The following is a 17,370-nucleotide window of genomic DNA, read 5'->3' as shown; positions in this document are numbered from 1 at the left end:
TTATCTGGTTGAAATTCATAAACAGTTATTCAGCACTTGAAGATTCAATCATCACTACAGCGTGTGTCACACATGAGAGACAATAAAAACAAATGGAAAAGTTTAAGTTGACATTTAAGGTGTTGATTGATTTATGTCATCTCATGCATTGAGTAACACACAAGAAAACATTCCACCTTTAAAGTCGCCGGTAGCTCCCAGGGGCCTTTGGGCAGCACAGTGAATTTAATTATTTTCTCTCAGACTAAAGCTAGAGTACTGTATATGAAATATGAATCACTCTTCTGATGGTTCCTTTATTTGCGATGCATTTTATTCAAAAACGTCACTGAATTGTCACCGAATGTTGATGCTGACTAATGATGACAAAGCCCATCTGATATCGCTGCAACCTGCTTGGAGGTAGTCAGGTGCGCCTTGGCTCCACTCTGGATATGATCCATCTTGGGTGGGGCACAACTCGGAACATTTACACTGCTTATGGAAACGCAGATCAACATTGTTTGACTCTGCCAAGCAATAAGCCCCATCTGGGACACCAGTCACTACGACACACACCCAGACTAACCTGTCTCAAATGTGACCACCACAGCAATCCTTGCCCATATTACACCTCATCATCACACTGCTATGATTATATAACCAGAGGACATCATCTTTTCTTGGAAGGCTACAGGCAAAGAGGTTTGTTTTTCTCCTGCGTGCAGCTCAGGTGGCTCACTGGAATTACACAGAAAATCACGACTGCATTTCATGGGTATGGCAGTGTAATGTGTAATGTAAGCATGTTCTGAACTCAAGCAAAGGACAAACAGTGTATACTGTGGTTATACACAAGGTTCAAGGTCTTTCCAGTGGCTCATGAGTGAAATTAAGTTCTGTTTCCATCCACATTTATCTTGTATTTACAGAGCCATGAATACATGCTGAGAAGAAAGACGACACCCACAAACATCCTGGTTATCACTATTTAAGAGAAGACATTTCAGCCTCGACATGTGTTTCCCTGTCAGCAAGTACAACAACCTGACATCTACAGGTCTGACTCACCTGGGAGATCCGCACAATATACAATTACACAGTATCAGTAAATGCGTAAGGAATTGTGCGTCAGATGTGTTGATGTACCTTTTTCCCATAGAAGAAAGCGAGAACATGATACGTTTTCATCCAGCTGTTGTCTCCACACCTTAACAACACATTATTTTACAGGAAGCATTACAGAAAAGTTGACTGCCCTCTTAAAAACATGTAACAATGTGCTGAGCTGGCTAAACCACAATAGCAAGTTTGAAGGAAAACAAGACAAATGACAAATCTCTTCACTCCCACCTAAACAAGCATTCGGCATACAGTTGACACCCTGCAGCTCCCTACGTTAGTTCAACAGCTCAAATGCCCGAACCACAAAACGCACTTTGCCACAGCAAAAACTCTTAAAAGTTTTTTTAATAGAATGGAACACACCGACAAAATCTTACGTCAGCAGCAAATCGTGAACCACAGCATGCACAGGAAGAATTACTTTAGTCACCAAATACTATAGCTGTATGTTACAGAAGTGTTGCGCAAGGAAACAAGAGCTGTGAAACTTGTGTTTCTTCAGCGGGTGAAGGAAGTGACAACTGACAGAGCAGATGTAGCCAGGCAGCCGACAGATATTCAATATTGATTCATTACATTCTTTCAGGGCGAAAGAGGCACAACTGAACGCCTGCAGTTGTCAGATGGAGAATAGCACCAGTATAAGCAGGATTTAAACATCTTACCTAACTGGATCTGGTTTGACGAAGGCAACTTGTCTCTGCGCTACTCACTGACACATTAAAGAGGACTCAGAGAAGGACTATCCCTTCATTTTTGCATTTAGTGTTACAGGCAAATTCACTTCCCATACATACACTGTCGGTATGTGCACACTATATTACAATACTCATTACCTAACATGTGAAGTTGGCACACTGAACATGTGTGCAAATAAGCGCAAATTTCACTCCATGTTTGAGCCCAGAAACATTTCTGCCTCCAATGCCGTCTGTCTCTCTCTCAGTATGTGTCATATATGTTATTTCAAAGACAGAAGTGATTACAACAAAGCTGTTCTCTTGACTCTTCCTGTGCAGAGGGAAGCAGAAGTGGTCGCTCTGTTTCATGCCACTGTTCATCACAGGCATCACGATTTCCTACATGCTAGATGGTGCAAATTACATTGCACCACTATACATGTCATTGCCCCCCCACTTCCCCAAATGAGCAGGCAGGCAATGCTTAATAAAACCGTTTCTATAACAGCAAGTGAACTCAGTGAACCTTAAAGAAGACTATGAGCAAAGGATAGAAAAGTCAAATGTTTGCTACATGAATCCACAAGATACTGACATGCACACAGATTTAGGGGCTGTAGCAGCTACGCTAACCCCTTCTGGGTGCAACTTTGCGGTGCAAAATGTCTGGAGGTTGCCCTTGGTGTTTCTTTCTCACACATTATGAATAACCAGACCTTGGCTAGAGTGATAAGGTATTTAATATCTAAACCACAGCTCAGCGCAAAAACTAAGCAGTGGTCCAGGGATGAATCCCCTTAAAAGCCCCTGCTGGGTCTCTTTTATACTGTAGCCAAGGAGGGAAATCACCTCTGTGATTTGGGTGATTTCTTCACCTTATCAACCCCTTGGGACAATGACCAGCTATTATTTGGAAATCCCACTTGGTTCGAAAACCGTTCAATAAAAGATGAATTTTAAATAAGCTGCTAGTTCTACGACCAGGGTGCAGGGTGCTAAATTACAGCCACCTACTTGCTTTGTGTTTGTTTGCTGCATCATTCTGTAACATCTAACATATCTGAGTGGCTGTGCTAAAGGTCACTTGCCAGCTAAGGAAATACTTTGCAGACTAATAGAGGATTTCCTCCACACTTTTATTGCCAGACCATAATGAAGGCTTCAAATGCAATAGCTTGCCTCCAGGTGAGAAAGGTGAACTTGAACTGGGAGATTTAGACGCCCTGCTTACACCCCATGTCTTTGAGGAATATACCGAACGCCTCTTGGAGAGGGCAAAGGGGGACAAGAGAATAGCCATTCAACCTCAGGCGATATAGAAAAGATTCCACATTGCAATAGAAAGCATTGCAATAAAGGACAGCTACTGTAAGACCCTTAGGCTCATCTAACACCTTAATTAGCTAAGGGGAGGCCGGCCTGCTGCTATTAGAGGCAGAGGACCCCATGTGGGGGCAGGGTGGAGCCATTGGGACAGAAACTTTAACAGTTGGCTAAATGAAGGATAAAGTAGAAACAATGAGAGCTAATGGGTTAATCCTCTTTTTTTCTAAACCCACATTCGAGAGGTGGAAGATTGCAAAGTCTGCGCAAACAGGACAGAGTGATAAGAACGAGAGCGAAGGGTCTAATTCCAACGAGATAAAGAGACCCACACACCGCCTCACATACATGCACATGTAAACGCTCATATTTACATATAAGACTGGCTGCCTGCACAGACACGTAGTCTGTCAAATGTTCTCCAGAGACAGCATCAAAGCCTTGTAATGCCACAATCCTTAAGACAGTGAATGTGCAGGAATTCATCTTTGTGTCAGTGTAATTTACACATGGTGCTTCAACATGTGTGCTATAAGGCAGTTTTCAAGTTCTCGTAAAGCAGCACAGACATTAACACCAGTGTTTTTTCCTCAGAAGGGTCATTTTGTTTTCATGTGCCAACATCAGTGCAGATGCACATCTTGCATTTCAACATTTTGGAATAAAAGTCTCTCATTTCCTTTTATGTACTGAAAGAAGAAACCTTTTTTTTCTTGCCTGTTAAAGCCATGTGGTTAAAATGAACTGGGTGTGAGACTTAAAACTTTGGTATTAAAATGAACGTCTGTCTGTTCTGCTTGACTGGAAAATCAGAGGGACCCACATTCTTAAAGTGGTAATCCACATGTTGTTTGGTCTTCATCTCTGCTGCTTTAAGTGCTCTATCGCTGCTATTTCCTGCTCCTCTCCGCTTCCTAAAGATCACATGTAAATCTGTGTGGGTGGCACTATAATGTCTTCCTTGGAATTTCTGTCGACGTACTTGCTGTACTGTACTGTGCTTTCTTTATCAAATTAGCTATTGTGATCATGCTTCACCTGTTTGGAATGAAAGACTCCGGCCTGACTTGTCTACATTGGATTTCTATCGCAAACAGCTTTAGTGTACAGTAAATGCAAGGAGTGAAGTCTGTTGTCAGGTTTTATCATATTATCACTCAGCACTTGTCATGCACCCTTTGTCACTGTGTGCTATACTGCAATGTTAGTAGTGAAACAGGCTTTGTACTGATGTTATCAACACATATGCTCCTGGACAAATATGATACTTCTCCATCTGTTTCTGACCCTTGTGGTGCCAGAAAGCATATATTTATATATGTATATTAATTATTTTGTTTTTGAATGTCACCCAATCCTGACGCCTGAACATATCACAATGCAGTCTGCAGCACAACACACTCTGATACAACTGTACAATGATCATACCTACAAAGTTAGTTGAACTACTGTTCACCTACTGAATATTCCACAACGGACTTCAGAGGGGTTTATTTTAATAGATTTTCATTTTTGTTTTGTACTTAACTCCCTATGTGTTGAGTGACAGCATAACAAGAGCATACCTCAGGGGAAAAAGACACAACCACACCTCCCTTCCTTCAACCTTTTTTAAGTTCTGTTTACATGTGTGTTTACATATGTACTTTTTTACATACGGGGAAAATAGACGTATGTAAACATGCAAATGACTCAGCTCTGATCTCTAACCGAAAGACAGCCGGGCAGCAACTTACTTTCAATTTGTTTGCTTTATACAAAGAAATAATTTGCTTTAATTAACAGCTTTGAGCTCTTCCTCCCGGCTAAAATCAAGCTGGGGAGGTGAGTTTTTTCCAAAAGAGAGGCTACTAATAACTCTAAAAGAGCACAAGGAGCAAATATTATAAAAGAAATTAGTGCCATGTGTCCAATGCCGTGTTGTGCACCTGGTAAAAACACTCAATGCACATGCAGTCAAGATCTCACTGAGGGGGCTGGACAGTGATCAACAAGAAAACTAAAAAGCTAAATGCTTCTTCAATTTAGACGGAGGTGAATACATAGAGGTGGAAAACAAATAAATATTAACATAAGTCCAGTTGCAACATACAAGTAGTAACAGTACATTTCCTTATAAACATATTACGATTATAATTATTCAGTTTTCATGTTTCAATATTGTGCATCAAATCTATCTTTTTTGCTAATTATTTATATAGAGCGTGATGTTATTCATTTTAAAATACTTTTATTTATAGCATTAACTCTTCATGTAAACAGTGGTTAATATTCAAAATGACAGAAGTTAAAGTGTGACTGCGCAGGGAGCCAAACAGTAGCCATTCATGACCCTCTCTACATTCAAAAAAAAAAAAAAAAAAAAAAAAAAAAAAAAAGGAAAAAGCATAAAAACAAGAAGTCGGTCAGTGGTGCTGGTCTTGATTATGTATCCCTCTCTCACATTCCTTGCAGTATTACCTCGCAAGGCAATAACACAGGCTCCATTGAGTCCCACTGCACCAACAACAAGATCATTGAGGAAGTGTCGCGCTGGCTCGTCACGCACTTTCCACTGACCTCTTCCAGCGAGCCAAGGCAACGCAGCGAGCCAAATCTGATTAGCCCCAGCTATGCCATAAATTAAATGGGCATATAGCAAAAATAATCCGGTGATCCACTCCTTAGGAGTGAAATCTGTGGCTATCTATCAAGCGACAGGATTCAGCTGTGCGAGAAGCCAGTGAGGGTCAAAGTGATTTGTAGCAACTGATGTTACAGTATGTATGATACATAAATGTAAAAAGTCTGGACTCGAGTGTTTTTCCACTTAGGAATAAGGGACGGAAGTGGAAGAAACATGCCTCTCTGTGTGCTGCTACGCATACTATACTACAAAACTTGCAGGGAAATTCAAATTTGTTGCTCCTCTTAAAAACAATTTACACAGAGTACGATATTAAATAAAGGTCAGTTTCAATTCCTGGCAAGCAGCATTAATGTTTGATGTCACACTGGCTTTTCCCCTCTGAAAATAGGACACTGAAAGAAACACTTGCGGTATTAAAAACTAAAATCTAATATTAGCACAAGATATCAGCGATGTGTGACTGAGGTAAAGGAATATTTGAATATTTGAAACACATACGAAACATTCCTGCGTGGGTCCAAAACATCATATATATAAATGTGTTAGACGACTTAAAGACAGGACAGCTTACAGGGAAAATGCACAGAAAAACTTTGAACTCTGCTACATGGAAGGACTTCCTCTAACCACAGGAAAAGTCATCAGACAAATAGTCAAGATGAAAAAAAAAAAAAAAAAAAAAAGAGAGGTCTCTGCTGATTCAGCTGAAACGTCTGCTGGCATTTATGTCTGCCGCCTCGCTGGTGGATATTGACCTCGCCATGTTACAGCTTCACGTGGAGACTGTGGTATTATGAGAGCAAACATGAATCTCATGTGATGACAGCTCCGGTGGAGAAACACAGGCCATTCTTAAGAAGGCAAACAACATCTTCCTATATGTCGGTGTTTCTTGTGTCTGACTCGGTTCCGGTTGAAATGTGATATGTTATTCCTTTTGTTTCTTGCAACACATTCTTGACAGAATTTGAAAAAGACAAAGCTTGACAACAATAGAGTTGAGTGCAGGGCTGTGCTGGACTGTATATTTTAATTAATTCCTTTTTTACGCAATCTTATAGCTTCCTATTAGTGTAATCATTGAGTTTCGTCAGAAAACCATGTGATGACTGCATAGGGGAAACAATTTCCTGGAATAAACACTGCTTTAATACACCTCTAATATCACTACAACTTACATAAATTATCCATCTTTTAAATGTGCTGTTTTCTTTCTTACTAAGAGCTGCAGAAACAAACCCTCTAAGTCAAGTTCCTCATGTGAGCACACTTACTTTGCCATAAAAGCTGAGATTCAGGAGAGAGGCTGCATGTCGCTGCTCGCAGAGTAGCAACGCAATGCTATTGTAACTCTACACTGACAGTATGATGATAGTTCCTCTGGTGCGGGGGTTGTGGGTGTCGGTGGGGTGGGGGGGGGGGCATTTTCATTGAATGGCATGAGCGTCCCAAACTGGATTAACGTGTTGGTTTATATGGTGACTGTGCAGTCACGTCACTGCATTGTGATCTTTAACAATCAAGTCTTTTGTCTGCAGAGGGGCGATGGATGAGTGGAAATCTTAGATAAAGAGCTCTGTGCATTGTACATGGAGACATCCAGAACAGAAACGGTCACTTCTGTGCTAAATGTGGATTACAGTTTCATGTGCCGGCGCTCTGCCTAATAAAAGCTGGCAGCTATGTCTGCTCATGAGGGACGTGTATCATTTGGCATGGATCTGATTAAATTAGCTTTTGATTGCTTGGGCAGGCTGCCAGCGCTAGCGGAGCAAGCGGACGCAAATATGAAATGCTTCAGGTTTGATGGACATGTCAGCGTGTTGCAGCTGCGCGCTGGTATCCAGGCAGACAAGTACCAGGATAGATCACGGTCAGCCACTGACTGAAAACACAAAGCCTGCAACTGTACTAGCAGCTTGGTTCAGGAACTGCAGGGCATCCCAAAAGTTAAGACCCTTCATTTTAGTCTGCTCTCTGTCTGCGTCACTGTCAGCCCTGCTGGGATTCCCCTATGGCTCCGGCCCAAACAGTGAAGTAACTTGTGAGGGTTTTTTTTCCTGCATTTTTTGGCAGGATAACAGAGTTAAAGCCCCACGTGCCACACAGGCCCTTCAGAAATGTAGCTTTTGGCACAGGAACAGCTGAAAGCCAGCCAAGCCACGCTGCTTCCCACTTCTTTATGGCAGGGAAACTTGTAGTGTGCAGACAGCAGACATTCTCTGTGATACAATTCAGGCTGATATTTACAGGTGGGTTATTACTGTAACATTCAAGTGACACAATGTAGGCCTTAAGGCAAAGCCCACACCCTTAAGCCTCGAAGGGAGATTTGAACACAGTGACAACATAAAACCCAGCCTTTACAACCCTGTGAGGGATTATAGTTTGATAATAAGACAACAAACAGGCGCAAGACCTGTTTGTCTTGTCTGTGCCTGTTTGTCATTAATTCACAGCCACTAGCCAGTTTAGTGGCCAACTGCCAGTGACTGCCGCTCACTCAGCCATGATGCTCGGAGGCGAACTGAGCAGGCTATTTGTATATAACACTTCCAAATGCTCTTCAAATACCCTCGGGCTGAGATCAAGCATGTGTGCCGACAGGAAGTCTTGTGGATTTCTGCTTGTAAACGTTTGAATAACAATGCGGCCCAGGTTTGCATGCTGATATGTACATTGAACAAACATAAACACGCCGCAGTGCAACTCTAGATGGGATTATGAAGACTTATACGCAGACATTTGTGAGTTGCTTTCAATACAGATCGCATCAAGCACTTGATGAGAGAAGGGGCCACACAGGACCAGTTTACATGTCAAGAGAAGCAACACTCCTGGGACCCAGGAGAATACAGCATCAAAACAACATGTGCAAAAAGTACAAACACCGCCACAAACCACAAACCAAAGCCAGGGGAAGACAAACATGGCTGATGGCCAAGTAGTGACACATGACAGCTATGGCAAGACCGGCATCAGGCTGATATTGGGCTTTCATTGAAAGTGCACTGCTGATATAAGAGAAGCCTCTCACTGATGAAAAGAACATTTTGGAAAGCAACAAATGAGACTCAGATTTTTCATTATTGATTTATCTTTTGATAAATTTTTCAAACAATCCAGTGCAAATCACTCAAAAAAATGTTAGTAAGAACTTTAGATTACTTGTTCCATCTGACCAATCGTCAAAAAGCCAAATATATTCAATTAACAAGGTTACAAAACTTTGAAAAAGCAGAAACACTAGAGAAGGAGCCAGCCAGAGGTCAGCATTTTTTTCTCGATAAATGATTAATGATGATCAATTATTGAAGTTGTTTTTCATTCGTTTTCTGATGACCAACCGTTTCAGCATTGCATTAACTTTTTAAATGATTTAATTCTATTACAGCGCTTCATTGTACAGGTTTCTGTCTGGTAATGTGTTGACTGTTACAAAGGTTTTTCCTGCATGACAAGAACATTTTTCTTGAGGCAATACTTTAGATATTGACATAGCTACAGCAGTCCAAAACTATATTGACAATCTTAAATGTTTGCAGGATGACCAAATGGTAGGTAGATGTTCATTCTCTGTAACACAGTAATAACTTTAGAGACATGCATTGTATAACTAATGCAGCTATAACGTCATTTTAATGACAAAAATCCTACTATTTGAGAAACCACAATATCAGTATTTTCTTGATAAATCACCAGGTCAAGGCCTGAAACTATTTCAACATCTGTCTTTGATGTGAAAGTACAGAGTTCCTGAAAAACTCCAGCACGTCCGTGAGTTCTTCAAATCAAGACCAACAACAGGCGTCTTTATGTAAACCTAGTTTCATAACAAGGAGTGTTATTAGGGACAGGCTGCATTATGCAAAAGCAAAGGGAGGCCTTTTAAATCCTGAAGTTGATCACCAGCCATACGTTTCTTATCCACAATGGGCCAATCACAACGTAAACACCCTCCCTCCACCCGCTGGTTGCAGCAGTATTTCTCTCCATTGGAAACACTGAGCTGGTGCAGTTGGCCTGTGGCGGCTGCAGGATACCATATGCCAGATTGGGCCAAACAGATTAGTGTGGCAATTTCTGGGCAAGCCTCTAAGGTGATTGGAGGATGGTGGGGTGCAGGGTGCGATAAGGGCCTGGAAATCTCTCTTAAGAATTTCAGTGCTTAATAGTCACATTGGGAAGCCGCAGGTGCCACTGTTTAGCACCTCACACTTTCTTTTTGTTTGTCAACAACAACTTGAAGAAGTCATGTGGTGGACATTTGGTGTAGGACAGCAACGTGCCTGCTGAACTTGGTTTTTTTTGAGGCGTGTTAAAAAAAAAAAATTATGACTAGTTCCCTGCCAAAGTGGTGGGTAACATGAGAAACAAGGCGCAGTAAAACCTGACCTGTATTTGAACAATAGCTGGTGTGAAAATCCTCTTTTCTCCACAGAAAACTAGAATTAAACTTCCTCTTCATCCTGCTCCTGTTGGTCAAATTTCTAGTGCAGGTTTTATGGTTTCATAATCTCATCGACTCAGTAAGTCCTGGCTGCACAGTTAACAGAAGACATGTTAGAGACTTTCATTGTGCCAAGGACATTTCACAACTGTGTTCCTGTCATGTCAGTTTCACAGCAAAATGAATCATAAATGTATGGGCCAATGACGTGTAACCTTATAATAAAACAGTTGTTTTTACACTACAACATGTTAGTATTCTCGACAAGCCTCTGAAACCACATTTAGATCAAACTAGAACAATGACACTCTCCACTGAAACCAGACTTTTTGTTTTCAGAACATATATGTTTAAGGCCATTCAGACAAAGTGCTATATGAGGCTTTAAAGCCAAACCAGCTTCCTGTGCCTGCACTCCCCCACCCCCACTGCTTGGTGAGAAACTCTAACACCAACCACTAAAGTCAGTTTTGGTTCTGGCTGCGAAGTTAGTCAGCTTGGTATAGCCAAACAGATTCCCTTGAAAAACACAGTAAGAAGACCTCTTGTGCTCTTTTTGAATCCACATGTGATGACGGGCTTGCTGCACCCTTCTCATGCCCGCTGACGTCACACAGAGCGATATGCTGCTGGTGAAATACAGTAAATCTTCCCACAACCGTGCAGTAGCACTGAAGGCAGCTCATTGTGTCCATATCACTCCCCTGACATGTTGGACTTTTCTCAATCTCAGCCACTAACAGATGCTGACAGACTCATTTATCCACCTACTCCACCTTTGTTATGCACTTCCACAGAAATACTGAGGGGTTTCACCCGAGAGAGACTGACACAGCCTCAACACTGTTGTGAAGTTGCATCAGTTTGGTAGTACAATGAGACATATCTGCACATATTTGTGCATCTTTAAATACATGTAAGCAGTCTATGCATTTTTAGCTCTTGAACAGGGCTGACATTTGCGTAGTCCTCTTACTCGGACAATGCAGCCCTGCCAAAACCAATATTACCGTAACTTACAACATCATTACCACTCTGCAGTGGTGGAAGAAGTTCTCAGATCTGTTACTCAATAGAAATAGCAATAAAACAGTGCAGAAATACAATGTAATAAGTCAAAGTCATGCACATAAAAGTCAAGAATTAGAATCAGAATATACTTAAAGTAGCAAAAGTAAAAGTACTCATTATGCAGATTGGCCCATTTTGGTATAATACGTATTTAAATTGCATTATATTTGTTTCTATATTCTAAATCACAAGTTTCATCATGATACTTGACAACTATACGATATTTGCTGACATCACAAAGTCTGCCACCATGTGATTTTCGGTTCAGTTCAGGGGCCTGTGATCAATATGACCCAATATCAGTATATCTTTATAGTCTTTTTCTTGTTTGCTTTTCTGCCCAGCGCTAGGCTGCTAGCACTGTTTGAATGTTTAGGAAGGAGGTGTGCTTGGACAGAAACGGTGACACAGGTGGGAATTTCAAACTACATCTTTAAGATGACGATGGCTTTGCATCGATAATACTGGATCGTTGATAACTGAAGTTGTTTAATCTATAATTATGCATCATAATTCATATGTTATCTTATTTTGTTGTTAAAATTTGTATTACTAATCTGGTTCTGTCAAGTGACTATAGCTGTCAAATAAATGTAGTGGTGTAAAAAGTACAGTATTTCCCCTCGGAAATATAGTAAAAGTACAAGCTCAAAATTGTCCTCAAGTACTTGAGTAAAGGTACAGGGTTCCCACACGTTATCATGAACAAAATTTCAAACCTTTCCATGACTTTTCAAGAACCCATACTAAAATGTACTGAGCATTCACAAAATATAAGCTGAACAGAACTGTATGGTATACTTTACTCCAGTTGTTAATTACTGTATGAAAACTAAACAGCTATGTTTTCCAATTGAATAATTTGTATTGTTATGCAACTTTTTCCATAACTAATAATTTTCACCAACTCCATGACTTTTCCAGGCTTGGAAAACGGGGCTGTGAAACTCCCTGACTATCTCAGGTTTTCCATGACCGTGGGAACCCTGCATGTACTTCACTATCCACCACTGCTCTGATTTTAGTAGGCTATTATTGATAATGTGAGTAGCCAAAGGCCAAGAAAGCAGCTTCAAATCCTTTCATAAAGCCACCTATAGCTCTGAATAATCCCACTGTCTCTGCTCTGACCCCCAACATGACATTTCATCAGACCAAACTTTGTTTCAAGGCCCTGTTGCAGATGCTGTCACATGCACTGGCTTTTATATTCAACTTGGAGGGCAATATGGACGTACTGGCGTTAGTGAATGTTTAATGGCGTTGTTAAACTCGAAAATGGTGGGTTGAAAATGTACAGGACGTCGACGTGCTGCCACTAATTTACATTATTATGAATATATATGTTAGTAGTTTACTGGCAAACATATGAGCAGTTGGTGTATCCGTTACTGGCCTCTAGGATAACAGTCAATTATCAGCTTGCTATATTAACTGACGCTAGCCAAGTTATGGTTACATATTTGTGATAACTTAGAGCTAACGGTCGAAATATGTCTTATAACGTAAACATTTTTATGTTTTAATCTCTATATTCGGTTAAAACTCGATGTAACTGCTGAAATGTCCAGTATTAAAATCAGACACTGGCTCTTCCGTTAGATTTTATTATAAGAAATAGTGCCGTTACGCTCGGCGTAGGTTATATTACCTTCGTTGGGTGACATATGGCAGGTGAGTCCATCCGCTACCTTACCAATAACGTTACACTATCGATTAGCGACTTGCTAACGTCGCATCGATAAATAACAGAAAAACTGCGTTCTGTAAGCGACGAGTGAAACAGAAGCAGCAGAAAAAGAAGGAAGACACACACATGTAAATTATTTGTAAGACAGTATAGGCGTAAATAAGGCAAACAAAAAAATAAAGATAAACCCAAACTTACCACATCGGCTTCCGTTCGGTTTTTACACTCGTTGGAACCGGAAGAAACATTCCTGTTTTTCCCCGTTTCTGAATCCAGTGTCCCCCTCCGATCACACACAGAGAGAAACACACCAAAAACAGGAAGAGCAGAGGTGGTTCGTGTGTTTATCAGCTAGAAATAAAGTGGTTTCATGTGACTGCATGATATCCACACATTCTGCTTTTGCGTGTAATTATGTTTTCAGAGTTTGAGTGTCGGTGTGAGAGCACCGCAGCGTTCAGTCAGTGAGACAGCCGGGGAGAGGCGTGGAGAGACTCTCCGGCCTGCACAGTCACATTATTGGTTGACAAACAGTAATCAGATGCAAATTCCTAACCTCTGAATCAGCAGGGGCCACCCCACATTACACCCCCCACACCCCGGAGCAGGGGCTGTCTGTAAATGCAAGGGTGTGAATTTATAAAGTGGGCAGGGAGTGGAGCAGGAAGGTGGAGATGTGCTGTGAGAGGCTGTCCACAGATGATGCACAAACTCAGACAGACTACAGTTTATCTACCTGCAGTTTTTCCACAGACAAGCCCAAATGAGACACCTGTTTGCGTAGGTGCAGGTTTCTCAGGTGGACGCAGGATAGCTTACACATCTCCCTTAATATTTAGAACATTTGCCCCTTCCCAATATTTTTATTTTATTTATTTAGTTTTTATTTGATAGGGACAATGTAATTTAACATAGTTCCAATACAGAGTATGGGATGTGATGTGTTGCACAGAGTTTATAGCTATTGCTTATTTTCAACTCCTGTCCCTACTTGGACTTTTACATGTAGACCTAACGTGTTATTTAAAATATTCAGTTTAAAACATCATACAACCACAGTACGAAAATGTTCTAACGAAAGCTACACTCTAAGAGATGATTCATGGGGTTCGTAGATAATGCTTAAAATAAAGACATTTTTCAGCATTAAAAAATTACGTTTGTTTCATTAAAGTGTTTTAGTCAGTTTATTTGACCAACTTGTTTAAGAATTTTGTCAAAATCATAAACACTTTTTACATTTTGAGTATGATAGAATTAAAATAAATAAGTTAGAATATCTTAAATAAAATAGTTTGACCATTAGATATCGCCATTAGGTTTAGATAAATATCAAGTTGGATCAGCCTAATTAAATTTTTTGAGATCAAAGCAAATAATGTTAGTTGTACTTAACTAACTGAGTTTGTCAGATTATCAAAGTCTCATGGGATTTACTCAATAATGCCAGAGTTGGAACTACTTAAAAAGATGTATGCAAAATGTTACCTTAATTTATTTATTATTATCTTTTATTTTTTAGAGTGGTTCTTTGTACAGATTTTCATTAGAAATATATAAAATATGGCTCTCAATGAGTGTCTCACCACGTAAATTTGGGTGGTCAAAAGCTTGTTAAGGGATTAAATAAGAAAAAGAATAGTTACACAGTTGATCAGAGCTGAAACGACTGGGTCATATAGTCAGAAACAATCTTCAAAAATTTTAGAAACTGATTAATCATTTTGGTAATTTTTCAAAAAAAAAAAGTCAAATATTTTGTATTTCCAGTTTCTTAATTGTAGCCTAAGGGTCTGGTCAGACATTTTTCATTATTTTCTCACATATTTTAGACCAAAGCATTAATCAATTAATCAAGAAAATGAACTATGGATTGACAATGAAACTAGTGTGGAATTGCAGCCCTAAGAAAATTTTGTATGTTTTTTTCCTAAGAAATATGTGACACCTTCACCTCTTCAGGCTTCTAAAAATCCTAAATAAAAATGAACATATCCTATACAGTGTAAGTTACCGTATTTGTCATGGAACTTGTGGTAAATAGTGTATTGTGTTTACATTTTCTCTCAGTGTTGATTTTAGGTGACGGTCCCTTGGCGGAGAGCCCCTGTTAAGCTGGGAGGCTGATGGGGGAATTAATTCTGTGTTTGGTATGAAAACAGCAGAAAAATACGTGAAGTACAACTGTCAACTTTATTTGGTCTTTAATACCAGTGACTCATAGTGTTGTGCTTGATTTTGCTTTTATTGAAACAATTCATACAGTTTCATTTAATTTCACAGTTTAACTCATTTTGAAAATATGAAGGTGGTGAAGTGGATTATTTTGCTGAAGGGGGGGAACTCACCTAAAGTCACTAAAATTAATTTTTACTTTCAGAACACGTGGAGCTAACGGCTAACTGAATGAATGACTTAAACCAAGATTAACTGATTATTAATACTAATCATAAGACAGTTAGGTATCACCACAATCAGGGAAACAATACTGCTCTTAATTATTTGACGCTGGAGCTGGAGACTTGACCATAAATAACATGACAAAATGTCAAAAATATCTCACTGTCTGGTCTCAACACATTTTATACATTATGTTAATAACAAGCTGTTAAAACTGGACCCTCAGATACTGTACAGCAGAAAATACATGTTCAGAAGGTCTGTAATTCAACATAACTCACAACTTTTCAGCCAAATCAAGTTAAATCTGTGTTTAGGTGTCACATACTGTATATGTGAAACATTCGGACTGGTTATCTATTTTACAGTGGAAAAATGATAAACCACGGTGTAAAGAGAGTACTGCTTGATTCACACACACAAAAAAACCCACCATTCAGCCACATTTAAATAAATTTACTGCTGGAAACTGTCTTTTCAGTCTTCGCCCCCACAATTGTTGACAGCAGCAGCCATGTCATCTATTTCCAAAAATGATTTTACAGTCAGAGTGCTGACTGGTCGGTAGCTGGTTGCAGCTGCTTACTAAAATAAAGAGCTTGAGATATTTAAAACAGAAAACTGATCCTCCCTCTGCCTCATCAGATGAAACAGGATCCAGGAGAGAAGTGTGCTCATTGCCCTGACACTGTGAGGAAATTAAAGTCAAACTGGCCCCGGGCTCTCTGCGCCGATGACAACTATAATTTCACACTTGATATCAAAATAATTAAATGCCAACTGGCGTGTTTCGGCCGGGCTGAAGTCGACACAGGAAATGATTAGTTTTATACCCACAATGATGCAGCACATAGAAGAATAGGTGATAAAAATGTTAATGAGAGCACAACAAAAGTACAAACCATAAATGGGCTTTTAGAAATGCTCAATCATCCAGACAAAGATAAAGTTGTTAGTGTTGTTAGTATCACTTTAGTTTTCTTACATAAACAGAAAACTCACACATCACTGCATTTTGAGTTTTCCTGTTTTCATGCAAATACTCAGTGTTTGACTTTGTGTTTAAAATGCAAATGTGAAAATAATCTAGTTTGGGCTGTATATTTAAAGTATTAAGCCTTTCCTAATGGTCCCAGTTAATCTGATTAATTTGAGCTCTTAGAATATAATAAACAGTCATAGATAAATATAACAGATGGAGCCCAATTCCACTTATTTAGTTTGAACTTAATACTTTAAAAAATATGTTTTAAGGGTGTAGACAAAATAAAAACATCATAAGAAAGACTGAAAATGAAGTTTAATGCTGTAAAAGTGGGTTCAGTATTAATTAGCAGTATGTGATAGCCCTATATATATTACTCTGTATGGTCATTAGATCCATGTTGGCTGGTTTTAGTTTGTTCCTGCTGCTCCGCTTCATCAACACAGTTTGTATTTTCATATGATAACATGATTTTAGCCATGATATTTTACAGTTTTATGCCACTATTGGGCTCCATTAGCTGTCTTTTGTTTTGAAAAACACACACATATATATATATATATATATATATATGTATATAAAAGAACTGCTTGGCAACCAGACCAGGCACCTCATTTATAAACGTGGCATATGCACAATAGGCGGTGTCTGCCATTTTCTATGCAACAGTTATGATCTCTAAAAGCAGACTTGATGGGAGAAACTTTGACCCACGTGTCCGAACATTTTAGAGACAGAAAACTGGCGATGCAGATGGTGAGGTGAAAGCCTGATTGTAGAAACTGTTGAATATTTTTTGGTGCACACCATTTTTGGCTTTTGTCTGTACGTACATTTCTAGTATGGGTCCTATGCACTGTTTTTTAAATGAGACCCCAGGCATCTAATTGAGACAGGCATTTATTTGTCAAAATATGTAGCCACACCGGGCTAGTGAAAGGGACAGGACATTTAATTGGGACTAGGCTTTTAACTGAAGTTTTATGGTAGTTGACAAATGTTGATGATTGTCATTCATGTTAACAGCTGGCGTCCTCA

At 39.6% G+C, this 17,370-nt stretch overlaps 1 protein-coding gene across 2 annotated transcripts in view; it reads right to left on the bottom strand.

The window, feature by feature from the left end:
• Nucleotides 1-13,283, bottom strand: part of arid3a (AT-rich interactive domain 3A) — a 49,675-nt gene extending 36,392 nt beyond the window's left edge. For both annotated transcript variants that reach the window (XM_033621719.2, XM_033621720.2), the window contains exon 1: nucleotides 13,146-13,283. The gene's annotated coding sequence lies outside the window, so the exon portion shown is untranslated. The remainder of the gene's footprint in view (nucleotides 1-13,145) is intronic.
• Between the last annotated feature and the right edge of the window lie 4,087 nt (nucleotides 13,284-17,370).

The sequence above is a fragment of the Epinephelus lanceolatus genome, chromosome 6 (assembly GCF_041903045.1).
Source record: "Epinephelus lanceolatus isolate andai-2023 chromosome 6, ASM4190304v1, whole genome shotgun sequence".
Lineage (NCBI taxonomy): Eukaryota > Metazoa > Chordata > Actinopteri > Perciformes > Serranidae > Epinephelus > Epinephelus lanceolatus.
The sequence above is the reverse complement of the archived record's forward strand: the minus strand, read 5'-3'. Positions and strand labels throughout refer to the sequence as shown.